This window comes from Eleutherodactylus coqui, chromosome 5 (genome assembly GCF_035609145.1).
Source record: "Eleutherodactylus coqui strain aEleCoq1 chromosome 5, aEleCoq1.hap1, whole genome shotgun sequence".
In the NCBI taxonomy this organism is placed as follows: domain Eukaryota; kingdom Metazoa; phylum Chordata; class Amphibia; order Anura; family Eleutherodactylidae; genus Eleutherodactylus; species Eleutherodactylus coqui.
Genome location: NC_089841.1, coordinates 110,132,348 through 110,145,226, shown reverse-complemented (window position 1 = coordinate 110,145,226; position 12,879 = coordinate 110,132,348). Strand labels below are relative to the sequence as shown.

At 44.1% G+C, this 12,879-nt stretch overlaps 1 protein-coding gene across 1 annotated transcript in view; it reads left to right on the top strand.

The window, feature by feature from the left end:
• Positions 1 to 7,781: 7,781 nt before the first annotated feature.
• Positions 7,782 to 12,879, top strand: part of ERAP1 (endoplasmic reticulum aminopeptidase 1) — a 36,865-nt gene continuing 31,767 nt past the window's right edge. The window contains exon 1 of the mRNA XM_066603017.1: positions 7,782 to 7,909. The gene's annotated coding sequence lies outside the window, so the exon portion shown is untranslated. The remainder of the gene's footprint in view (positions 7,910 to 12,879) is intronic.

The window sequence follows — 12,879 nt, the reverse complement described above, 5'->3', positions numbered from 1 at the left end:
CTTGACCTTCGGGGGGTTTATAATCTCATCCGTATTAGGTCTGGTGACGAGTGGCAAACTGTGTGCAACACCCCATTGGGGCACTTTGAGTGTCTGGTTATGCCCTTCGGGTTATGCAACGCCCCTGCGGTTTTTCAGGGGTTTATGAACGCTTTCTTACATGATTACCTACCGTAGGTGTTTTTATGGTTGTCTATTTGGACGACATTTTGGTGTACTTGTCGGATTGGGACACGCATGTCAGACATCTCCATTTGGTGTCAGAGCGGCTATGGGAGAACCAATTGTATGTTAAATTGGAGAAGTGTCATTCCTTGGGTATATCATTACTCCAACTGATGTGTGTATTGAGTCGGACAAGGTTGCTGCAATCACACAATGGGTTGAACCAGATAATTTAAAGGCTCTCCAGCGCTTTCTGGGGTTTGCCAACTTTTACAGAAAATGTAACAGAAATTTTTCAGTGATTGCACAACCGCTGACTGTTCTCACTAAAAAAAGGACCGGACTTGACATTGTGTTCTCTGGAAGCTTCAGAGGCGTTTGTGCAACTTAAGAGGGCCTTTTCCACCGCGCCGGTGCTTGCTCAGCCGGACCCTCAGAAGCCCTTTTTCGTGGAGGTAGACGCTTCTGAAGTTGGAGTTGGTTCAGTCCAGGAAGTGGAGGGCCGCTCAGGGTATAGTCCATGTGCCTTCTTTTCCCTTAAATTCAGTAGCGCCGAACGCAACTACGATGTTGGGAACAGGGAATTGTTGGCAATAAAATGGGCATTTGAGGAATGGCGTCATCTTCTGGAGGGGGCCCAACCCCAGGTGACAGTCTTCACCGATCACAAGAACGCAGTGTATCTTGAGAATGCTAAGCGGCTCAATGCGCGGCAAGCCAGGTGGACGCTTTTCTTCTCGAGATTCAATTTTACAGTCACGTACCTGCCGGGAGATAAAAATGTGAAAGCTGATGCCCTCTCCTGCAGTTTTGCGACTCCGGAGGTTGGGGACTTTTCTCTGGAAGGCATCCTCCCTCCAAGTGTCGTGCATGGAATACCGGTCAATATAGTTTCGGATCGGGGGTGCAATTCGTGGCCCAATTTTGCGTTTCACCTGCAGACGAATGGGCAAATGGAACGTAAAAATCAAGACCTAGTACAATACTTGCATCTTTTTGTGGGCGAGAGGGTCTGTCGATGGGTAGAGTTTTTACCCTTGGCCGAACTTGCCATAAATAATCGTATAAGTTCGGCGACGGGGGTGTCACCTTTCTTCTGTGTGTTCGGTCGGCATCCCTGGTTCCTGACTTCCATTCCAGTACCTACAGTTTGTCCTGTGGTTGATGTTGTTACTAGTGAGTTGCGGGAGGTCTGGAATGGTGTACACCAGAACCTGGAGGAAGCAAGTGGTCGTATGCAACTACATAGTTGTAAAAGGTCCACTGTTTTGGAGCCATTTGAGGTCGGTCAGAAGGTCTATCTGTCCATGAAGAATTTAAAATTGAAGCTCCCCTCGGTAAAGCTTGCGCCGCGTTTTATCGATCCCATTGCCATAACGCGAGTCATTAATCCTCTTGCCTATGAGTTGGATTTACCAGGTTCTTGGAGGGAGTTCCATAAATCCCTTTTGAAGTTGTTTATCCCTTCTTTCTCTTAAGAAGGACTATCTGCTGACTGTAGATACAAGCTGGTGCTTGGTGCGATGCTTGTTCCTGTGTTTTTAAAAGCACAGGAAGAATTATCGCTGGGACAACCTGTCGGGCATCTGTTGTCTGATAGGTCGTCCTGTGTAAAAGCACCCTAAGGGCTCTTTCACACAAGCGGATATACGGTGATGGCATTTTTACGTTTTCCCGCCTGCTCTGCATAAGCGCCAGAATGGGCGTTCTTGCCCGATCACGGCCAGCGTTTTCTCGACCATTCACACGACCGCGAGCGTCATTTTTAGCAAAAAAATACGCCGCACCCTGCAAAACCCTCGCTTTGCCAAAATCCTCGGGATGCCTTCCAGTGCTTATATAGAGGCACCTGTAAGCTTTTGCAGCATTGGACGCTGCAAAAATGCCTTCCCCTCCCTTCTTTTCCCTGCTCCCATAGGAGTCTATGGGACCCGCTGGTGTATATTGGCCAAAAGATAGTTCCAGAGCTATCTTTTGGGCCACCGTATATACGCCAGACGTATTTTGGCCGCTTATGTTCCATCTTTCATGGTGCTGACGTATTTACGCACTGTATAATCGTCCATGTGAACGAATGCACTGGGAACCAATGCTTCACATGGGTAGTGTATATACGCCCGGGCGTGAAATCGCAGTGTATATGCACTCGTGGGAATAAAGCCTAAGGTAGATAGAGGACACATCTAGGAAGAGGAGTATGGGGTAATGTTTTGAGGCTTTTGCAGTTAACAAATCGTTTCTTTGGTTAGGTAGCATATGTTAGAGTGGTGGGGTGGGAAGCCGGATTGCTGTGGATCGAACAGCGGGTTGGAGGAGAGGTAGGAGGACAGTTCAAGGTGGATGTGCTGTTCCACGAGTTTTGACGCAAAAGGTAGCAGTGATATGAGGAGGTAACTGGACATAGAGGAAGGATTCAGGGATGGATTTTTGAGGGTGGGTGTGATCTAAAATACATGATCTAAAATAGTGTTGTGTGAAATAGTTAAAGGGGTTGTCTAAGATTAGAAAAATCTTTTAGTCCTGGACCAGCTCTATTCTTGTCCAAGAGCAGTCTATGGTATTGCAGTTCAGCCTCGCTCATCTAAATATGCCTGAACTATTTTACCAGACTCATCCTATGGATAAAACTGCTGCTGTTTCTTTAGTGATGCATATTAAAACCTCCTTCTGGTTCCGAGGAAAGCTGAGTGATATCTTCTATTTCCAATGCATAATGGCTTGTCAGCTTTGAAAATCCAGTATCAGCTAGACCAGCATCTGAATAAAACATGAGCAGATATAAAAGTAGACAACTCTGACTCTTGTATTAGCTGGTATTTTTATTGTAGGGAAAATAGTAGGTTGTCATGTATTTCTAATACTATAGCTGATATTTTTATTCTAGTCATAGTGAAGGTAGATCCCACACCCCAACCCCCCCCCCCTTTTCTCTATGAGATCAATTATAGGTTTTGGCAAATATAAAATTAAAAAAATCAAAAACTGCACAGCTGCCATGCATATTATCAGGATAACTAGCTATGCTGTGGCTGTGTCTATTGCTCAGCAAAATATATACTTTATTTTAACCCTTTCAAATCCACTGTCTGATGTCTAAAGACATTCTGATTGAAGGCTGTACAGCTCCGATGTCGGAAGACGTCCGGCAGGGTATTCTTACTGTAGATTACTGGCCACTCTGTTGTCGAGGGCCTCTCCAGCATGTTCTATACCGCAGTACTGGCTCTAGCCTGCAGATGGCACCATTGTATAATGGCAGAAAGAGAAAGCCCCCTAGGAAACACTGAATCCAAAATGGGATTGCAAAGGGTTAAATAATGACAAACTGAACCAGACACAGATATAGCTGGGATGAAACGTTTGGGTGAATAAGGCCTTTGGCTGCCCCTCAACAAGTTTTAAGTCTCCTACACAGCTCTTTCTGTTTCAGTTAATGCCTGTGTTTCAACCTATATATGAAAATGATAATCATCTCTCTGGTATTACTGGTGAACTACACCTGACTCTAATCCTACAAAATCCCTGACTTTGTACAAGTGCACCTAGAAGAACCTATGTTGTTTTAAAGGCAAAGGGTGGACATACAAAATACACCAAATACTAATTTTATTAAGATTTCTCTTTTGTTCATTCACTTTACATTTATTAGTGGACAAAAATAAACTACTGTATATTAACACTTCTATTTTTGAAAGCATTCTTACTTTGCAGCATTTTTGCACACCTGCCTAAAGGCCCTTTTACATGAGACAATTATCTGTCAAATTTCATCCAAACGGCCGAAAATGAGCAATAATTGTTACATGTAAACTCGGGCTTCGTGCACTTTTTGTTTGAACGATGGATTTTAGTTCACTTTAACACCATCGTTCAGCTGCTGAAAGACTGAGCAAATACATTTCATTTGAATGTATTTTGCTCATCTTTCAAAAGACTGCAGGATTTTCTCCTCGCGGAATGTTTACACTAGCCGGGAGGAGAACAACGGAATGTGTTGGCAGCTGTTTGCACAGCTAGGCGTGTGTTTAAACACACACTGAGATCTGCAAACAACTAGTGCAGGTCCTTTTACATGCAAATGAAGGTGATAATGTGGTAATTTCCATTAACACTTTATGCAAATAATTTGCTACATGTTTCAATCTTTCAGTCCTTTGAAAGATTGTATTTGCGTGTAAAAGGGCCTTACAACTTTTGAACAGTACTGTATATTCATCACTTCCTTCAGGTGCAGTGTTTACTTAGTCCAAGGTGTGAAACTCTGACCTAAGTAAATTGGTCCCACTGTGCTCAAACCAGAAATACAGGTTTATTTCATTATCTCCACAGTCCACACCTTTACTGAATACACATAATTAATGCGAGGTATGTAATGTAGTTTACCATAGGGTTGGGTGTCTGAATCTACACAGCAAATTTGGTAAAGCAAATTTTGAAGTAGAGCAAAGTGTTGTGAGAAATCCGGGAACTCGGGCTATGTGAAATATTTTCCTGCTTTATTTAACAATTAGTGCTTATACATACAAAGTGTTGAGAGAAAATGGTGTAAGGGGACACAATTAGCTTAGTGGCCATATGTCACCTGTAGGTAAATGGGGTATTACGAAATACATTATAAAGTGTTGTGGGGTTTTGTGTCCTCTTTATGAACTTTTGTGCTTTTCCTAGGTCCATGACATTTATAATGTTGAGATGTGACTAGAGATGAGCGAGCATACTCGCTAAGGACAATTACTCGAGCGAGTATTGTTTTTAGCGAGTACCTGCCCGCTCAGAAGAAAAGATTTGGGTGCCGGCGAGTTGCGGGAGTGAGCGGGGGGGGGGGGGGGGGGAGGGAGAGGGAGAGAGAGAGATCTCCCCTTCTCCACCGCCGCTCCCCGCCCCCCTCCAGCACCTGAATATTTTCTTCCGAGCGGGCAGGTACTCGCTAAGGACAATGCTCGCTCGAGTAATTATCCTTAGCGAGTATGCTCGCTCATCTCTAGATGTGACCGAATTCAGTCAATTTGACTTAATGTGCCACAAACGTGCACTCAGTTTAACAGCGGCCATGTATTGTTCATGAATATTGGTGAACGGGTTAATTTAAATAATGTCAAAGGGCATTTCGCAATAAGTATGGTGAGAGAAGTGTACCAACATCAAACTGATGAAAAAATTTGAGTCAAATTAACAGATTACTTTCAACAAGATGGCGCACCGTGCCGCACATCTAAAGCAAGCATGAGGGAAATTGAAAGTTGTTTTGGTGACTAATTCATACTGAAAGATTTGCTGCCACCAGGATCACCAGACCTGACCTCATCTGATTCCTTCTTGTGGGGTTTACTAAAGGGCTGTATACACAGGAATACATTGTGAAAAATTGACGCCCTCAGGCTGGATTCGCACAAGCATATTTGCGTAGTGATTTGCGCACCCACAATTTGTGTGAGCAATGTGCAGTGAATCACACTCATTAATTACAATGGGTTTGCTCACATAAGCATTTAGTTCACGCAAAAAAATATGCAGCATGTGATATTTGCCTGCACATTTGCACACAAAAACAGCATATATTGAACTAATTCCCTTAATTGCGCTTTTCAATAAATGGGAACATGGTGCACGATTTGCTTGTGCAAAAAATGCAGTAAAACGTGCACGTGCAAATACACAACGCCCAAATGCACCTATGGCCGTGTGACACCGGCCTCAGACATGATGTGGTGAGAGGCTACCGCCATTACTGATGTCTTTGCTAAGGCCGCTTTCACACGGCTGAGGAAGTATCACACGAATATGAACCCCATTCTTTTGAATGGGCTCATACATATGAGCAACATGTCCTATTTTTTGGCGGTCCCTTCGGAACGCCTTGCCCATTATTTTCAATTGGACCTTAAAAGCCATCACATGGCATTCGCATGCTGTATGAATGGTATGCCAGTGCGATGTGATGCTTCCCATTGAGTGTTTCACAAGTGCAGGGATAGCAATTTCTCCGAAGTGATGCAATAAGTTTTTGAATCGAACACCCTTCACATCGGTGTGCAAAAACGTACGAAGGCAAGTGCGATATCGTTCTCACCGGTGCGAATGTAGCCTAAGCGCCAGTCTACACAGCCGTTAGCGCATTTCAGCCACATAAATATGCTGTGTATTCATATGACCAAAAATCGCTTGCGTTCGTGTATTTCGCCCACTGCGGTGTGTTTTTGTGAGCACACTGCGTATTTGTACACTCAAAAATGAACACAAACTTGTACTGATAAGCAACGAATATGCAGGTTTCCTGCATATTTTGCGTGTATTTATGCACAGCCATTTATTTCAATGGGCTTCTACTGTGTTTAATGCGCACCAAGATAGCGCAAGACCCGCTTTTCTTTTTACACATGATCGCACATTGCGTGAAAAAATCCGCTCATGTGAACGAACCCATTGAAATCAATGGGTTTTATGCAGATGCATATTACACATGCAAAAACTGCGGCATAATACATTATACAAATACGTTTGTGTGAACTAGCCCTAAATAGCAGCATGAACCAACTGCGCTCCATGCTCATGTCTATTCACTAGCCGCAGAGCATCCTGGGGTGTGCAAAATAGTGCAATCATTAAACTATAGAATACGTGTATAGTGGCTTACTTACTTACAAGGTGCTCCGCTAAAATCCTATTTACAGCCCCAGAAAGTTGTATTTCAATTTTGGCCCCTACGGACTACCGAGTTGTTCCGGCCTGCTCTAGGCAGACCTTGTTTTGCAGCGTACAAAGTGAATATATGCCAATTTTAACCCTTTCCAATCCAATTAGTATCCTGATTTTCCTAGGGGGCTTACTCTTTTTCTGCCGTTATACAACGGCGCTATCTGCTGGCTAAAGCCAGTACTGTATGAGGTGACACATTGGATAGGCTCTGACAGCAGAGAGGCTGGCAATGTGCAGTAAGAGAACCCCGACGGACGTCTTCCAACATCGAAGCTGTACAGCCTTAAATCATAATGTCTTCAGACATCAGACAGTGGATTGGAAAGGGTTAATAACCATTAGGCTAGATTCACACGGGGCGGATTTGCTGCGGTTCGCCATTGCATATCCGCACTGCGGCAAAACCAGTGCGTTTGCAGTGCCAATGTATTTGACCAAAAATCTGTTCTCACAGGGCGGAATTTTTCCGCACTGCCGCAGTATGAGAATGCAGCTGCGGCGCAGTTTTAGAATATGCAGCATGTCAATTATTTTGGACTTTTTGCTCATAGCCTCCATGGACGCAGCAAAATCCACTGCAAAAGTAAAAAAGCCCTGCGGAAAAAAACGCTTGCCGATTTTCTGAGCCAATAAAGCTGCCAAAATACGCAAGGAAATCCAAAAAGAATCTTTGAGGCGGTTTTGTAGCAGAAGCTTTTTTTTCTGCGGCAAAATCGCAACGGAAAAGCCGCGGCAAATCCACCCCATGTGAACCTAGCCTCAAAATGAGAACGTTATTGAGTTATATTGGGTTTCTTAGCGAGAGACCCCCCCCCCCCAGTATTGCTGTAGATTATACTGCGGTGTAGTATATAGATCATCACACCACATAGCTGCAGAGTCTGGGCCGCACTTCCTGTGTGCTCAGCAGCTAAGAGTGAAAGTGAAAGTGCTGAGAGCTGGAGTCCGGCTTTTGGAGGCCTGAGATGTGTCTTCATGTACCCTACATGCTGTCTACGGCCTGAGGACTACATTGTACAGTGACTGAGCGCCGCCGCGCAGGTGTCAGGTGTGTACGGTGCCCACGGCTTGTTCCCTCCAGCAGCTGTTGGCTTATTGCTTCTTCACCGTCACATCTGTTCAGCTGTGAGAACTGTATTGTTCTAATACTGCACAAAGTATTACATGCAGATGCAGCTGAGCTGAATGTGCGCAACATTCTGGCCAAATTGTATCTGGTTTCCCTGCATTTCTGTTCATGCCATATGACATACTCAGCACTGCTGCTCCTAGCACCTTCAGCTCTGCTACATCTGTATGACTGTTGATTGCATTGCGGCTGTTTATGATTTTTACTACTTATTACCTCTTATGTGAACTGCAGAACGTTACAGTTTTTAACCCTGCGGCTTTGCGTATCGTTTCGGTGTATTTTTTTGTGATAGTTGCAGTTGTTTTACGTGTTTGTATAGGATTGTTTTACTTGTGTAGATGTGTGCGCTGCGGGGAATTCACGAGGGGAAGGTAGTTTCTTGATCAGCATATCTGAAGTTAACAGGAAACAGCATGGCCGACTGCCTTTGTCATTGTAAGGTTATAATGGCTGCCGTTCAGAATTAGCAGACGGTTGGCTTCAGATTACATGACAGGATGGCTGCTGGAAATCCCCCCGGCTGTCATCTGTGACTATAGGAGCGGCTGTGCCCTGCAAGGACACCTCCATCACTTGTCTGTGGAGAAGTGCGGTATTATGTGAACATTGCGTGTTCCTTCTTCGTGTACACGGATGTATATTGGCTTTGTTCTGTACGGCGCCATGACAGGACTTCTAATAAGATATAGTCCACCAGCAGCAAAAAATGTAACCCTTCCTGGGGTCAGGCTGATATATGCCAAGCCGAGTCAGAACCAAAAAACCAAAAGGTTCCAAGTACAAGTACGTATAAGAACATGGCGCAGAGGCCTATGGCCTACCGGTGTCACACAGCCTCTGTGCGCTGCCATACAGACTCAGTAGGGCTTGGTGTGCCTGAGGATACACAGAGGGACAGTCAAGGCCTGCGTGTCTCATTAGAAGTCTGTATAAGATAATGACTGGCAGCATAGGCGGATATGCAAGGATACAAAAAAACTCATGAGGAAGGCCACATAGGCCGAAACGTCGCTATCTGTGTAATGGGGCAATAAAGGTGTTTTTTTGTATCCTTGCATATCCGCCTATGCTGCCGGTCATTATCTTATACGGACTTCTAATGAGACACGTAGGCCTTGACTGTCCCTCTGTGTATCCTCAGGCACCAAGCCCTACTGAGTCTGTATGGCAGCACACAGAGGCTGTGTGACGCCGGTAGGCCATAGGCCTCTGCGCCATGTTCATGCAGTTACCTAGCAACATGAGATGCAGACAATCTCTGTACTCATGTGGAGATGTCGTTGTACCACCCAACATGGGCCCTACAAAAGCAAGATGGCTGCCATTCATTCAGAGCCTGGTAAATTTTCCAATAATGTGCTGTGCTGCGGCGGCGCTGCTGACTCCATCGTAACTGTTCTTTTCTTGATTCTCACCCACACGCACATTTTAGGAGGGTCTTGTTTCTACGGCGTACACACTGCAGCAAAAATGACATGATAACCTTATTCTATGGATCAGTACAATTACTACAAAACCAAACTTGTATAGTTTTTTTTTGCTGTACTAATTTTAAAAAATAAAATATCTTAGGAAAAAATTATTTTCTGCTGCCATCTACTGACAGCCACAAGACTTTTTTATTTTTTTATTGACATAGTTGTGCGAGGGCTTATTTTTGGGGGGGACATCCTGCAGTTTCTACTGGTACCATTTTGACTTTTTCATTGCTTTTTATAATTTTTTTTTCTTGGAGACGGAGTGACCAAAAAAAGGATTTTTGACGTTGTGTATTTTTTTTTTGGACGATGTTCAGTGCGGGGTAAATAATGCGGTATTTCAATAGATAATAATAATCTTTATTTATATAGCGCCAACATATTCCGCAGCGCTTGATGGATGCAGCAATACCATGTATGGTTTTTGGTTCTTTATTTTAGATTTTTTATTATAAATATGGGAAAAAGGTATTTTTGAAACATGAATATCAAAAACTACTTCCTGTAGTCATCCAAGTGTGTGTTGCTACTAATAAAATGTAGGTTTCTGATAAACCGCTTGACAGATACATAAGACAGAGGTGTCATTGTAATCAGCAGGCCTGTCACTACCTTATTCAGCTTTCAGAGAAAATAAAGGTGGTCATAGAATGGTAGAGTTGGAAGGGACCTCCAGGGTCATCGGGTCCAATCCCCTGCTCAATGAAGGATCACTAAATCATCCCAGACAGATGTTTGTCCAGCCTTTGTTTGAAGACTTCCATTGAAGGAGAACTCACCACCTCCTGTGGCAACCTGTTCCACTCATTGATGAAAATAAAAAAGATGGAAAATCAAAGTGACTTAATAACAAGTCTTATTAACGATTGGGAATGGGGAACTCAGAAAACCATGCACAGACAGACTGTTTGGGGTGACTGCCCCTCGTCAGTGTGCAGCAGGCTTCTGGCTTAGTTCGTGAGATGCCTATGATGTTGGTCAGGAGGGGTGTCGTGTCTCCTCAAGGAGAGCATCCACAAAAGTGTGTGGAGATACCTAGGGGATGAGTGGGTCAGTTCCCATGGAGAGCACCCAAAAAGCGGTGTGGGGACACCGAAAAGAGGAGTAAGGAGACTTATAAGGCAGGGCTATCTCCTCTGGGAAATATATGCAAATAAGAAGGATAGGGGTGCCCTCCTTGAGGAAACAAGACACCGATCCTGACCCACGTCATAGGCATTTCATGAAATAAACCAGAAGCCTGCTGCACACTGATGAGGGGCAATCACACCGAAACAGTCTGTCTGTGCATGGTTTTCTGGCTTGAGTTCCCCATTCCCAATCATTGATAAGACTTATTATAAAGTCACTTTGATTTGAAGGAATGCTGCCATCCAATAGATGGTGCTGTAGAGGTATTTTTCCATCTTTCTTATTTGCATAAATTTCCCAGAGGAGATAGCACTGCCTTGTAAGTCTTCTTACTGATCTTTTAGGTGTCCCCATACTCCTTTTGGGTGCTCTCCTTGGGGAGAGACTATGCTATCCCCTGACCTACTCACCGCCTAGATACAGCCCTTTAGGTATTTGTAGATCGCTAATAAGTCTCCTATCAGCCTTCTTTTTTGCAAGCTAAACATTCCCAGAACCTTTAACCGTTCCTCATAGGACATGACTTGCAGACCACTCACCATCTTGGTAACTCTTCTCTGAACTTGCTCCAGTTTGTCTGTCTTTTTTATATTGGGGTGCCCAGAACTGGACACATTATTCCAGCCAGATGAGGTTTGACTAAGGAAGAGTAGAGGGGAATAATTACCTCACATGGTCTAGACTCTATGCTTCTCTTAATACATCCCAGAATTGTGTTTGCCTTTTTGCTGCTGCATCACACTGTTGACTCATGTTCAGTCTATGATCTATTAGTATACCCAAGTATTTCACATGTGCTGCTGCTTAGCCCAATTTCTCCCATTCTGTATGTGCTTTTTTTTCATTTTTCTTGCCCAGATGTAGGACTTTGCATTTCTCGTTGTTAAATACCATTCTGTTAGTCGCTGCCCACCGTTCATCCGGATCTTTTTGAATACTCTCTCTCTCTTCTCTAGTGTTAGCTATCCCACCTAGCTTTGTGTCGTCGGCAAATTTGATCAGTTTCCCATCAATTCCCTCATGTAGATCTTTCCCTTTAACCCCTTGAGTGGCGGGTTTCCTACCACCCTGTCGTGCCCACCAGGGCAGGTTTTTTAAAATGGTCTAATCATTGAATTTCAACTAATTTTGCAGTTGCGTTTCAAGAGCCATAACTTTTTCATTTTTCCATTGACATGGCCATATAAGGGCTTGTTTTTTGCGGGACAAGTTGTGATTTTTTTAAACAGGGGGGAGGAAAAAAAGAAATGGGGAAAAAAGAAAAAAAGGGGCCCTGTCATTAAGGGGTTAAATAATGCATTAACTTCCTTCTCTGGGTCATTATGACGCATGGATACCACATGTGTGATTGTATTTTTGATTTTTTACAAAGTAAAGGGAGACAAGTGTTTTTATTATTTTTTAAATAATTTTTTAACTTTTTATTTTTATTTTTTTTTTTTTGTCCCTTTGGGGGTCTTCCACAGGGACCCATCAGGACCCCCTGATCACATTCCGGGGGTCCGATGGTGACAGCCCTTTATATGCTGCAGTGACAGCTCTTTACATGCTGCAGTCACATAGACTGCCGCATGTAAAGGGTTAACACAGCAGAGATCGGAGGTTTTCTCTGATCTCTGCTGTAAGAGCAGGTACCTAGCTGTCCTCTCACAGCCAAGCACCAGCTCTCCCTGCCACAGAGACAGCAAGCCGATGGTCTCTATGGCAACCTGTAAACAAAGCAGGAGATTGCCGGCATATCGGCAATATCTTCTGCTGGTTTTTCAAAGACCTTGCTTTGTTCTCTGTGGGTCTGTGCAGGCAGAGCACAATGTCACAGCATGTGGCATTGTGCTCTGCAGCTCCCATAGTGATACATAGCCTGGAAATCTTCCAGGGGGGGCTATAGTCCCCAGACTATAAGTCTCCCCGTCCCCCGGGCTTGGATCTCCCATGGTTAATGTAAAAACCGCATTAAAACCAAGCAACATACTAAGTTCAGCCTTCCAATACCTGCTGTCCTTATTATTCTCAAGGAGGGTTATACGACTAATTAGGGATTTCCCGCTCTTATCTTTCTTATTTAAGGCACTTCGCGGTTTATAGGACCAGTCTATTCCTGTGTTACATCCCACTAATCCCCAATAACGGCAGTCTTCTCCCCAGACGTTATCAGTGGCGCAAACATATTGTATTCCCCGGGTATATAAGTCATATAACCAGCTGGACTGAGCTAAATCTGGCCTGCGGTGGGATCTTGCGCCTAGACACGGGACCACAGTACAATAGTCGAAGGAA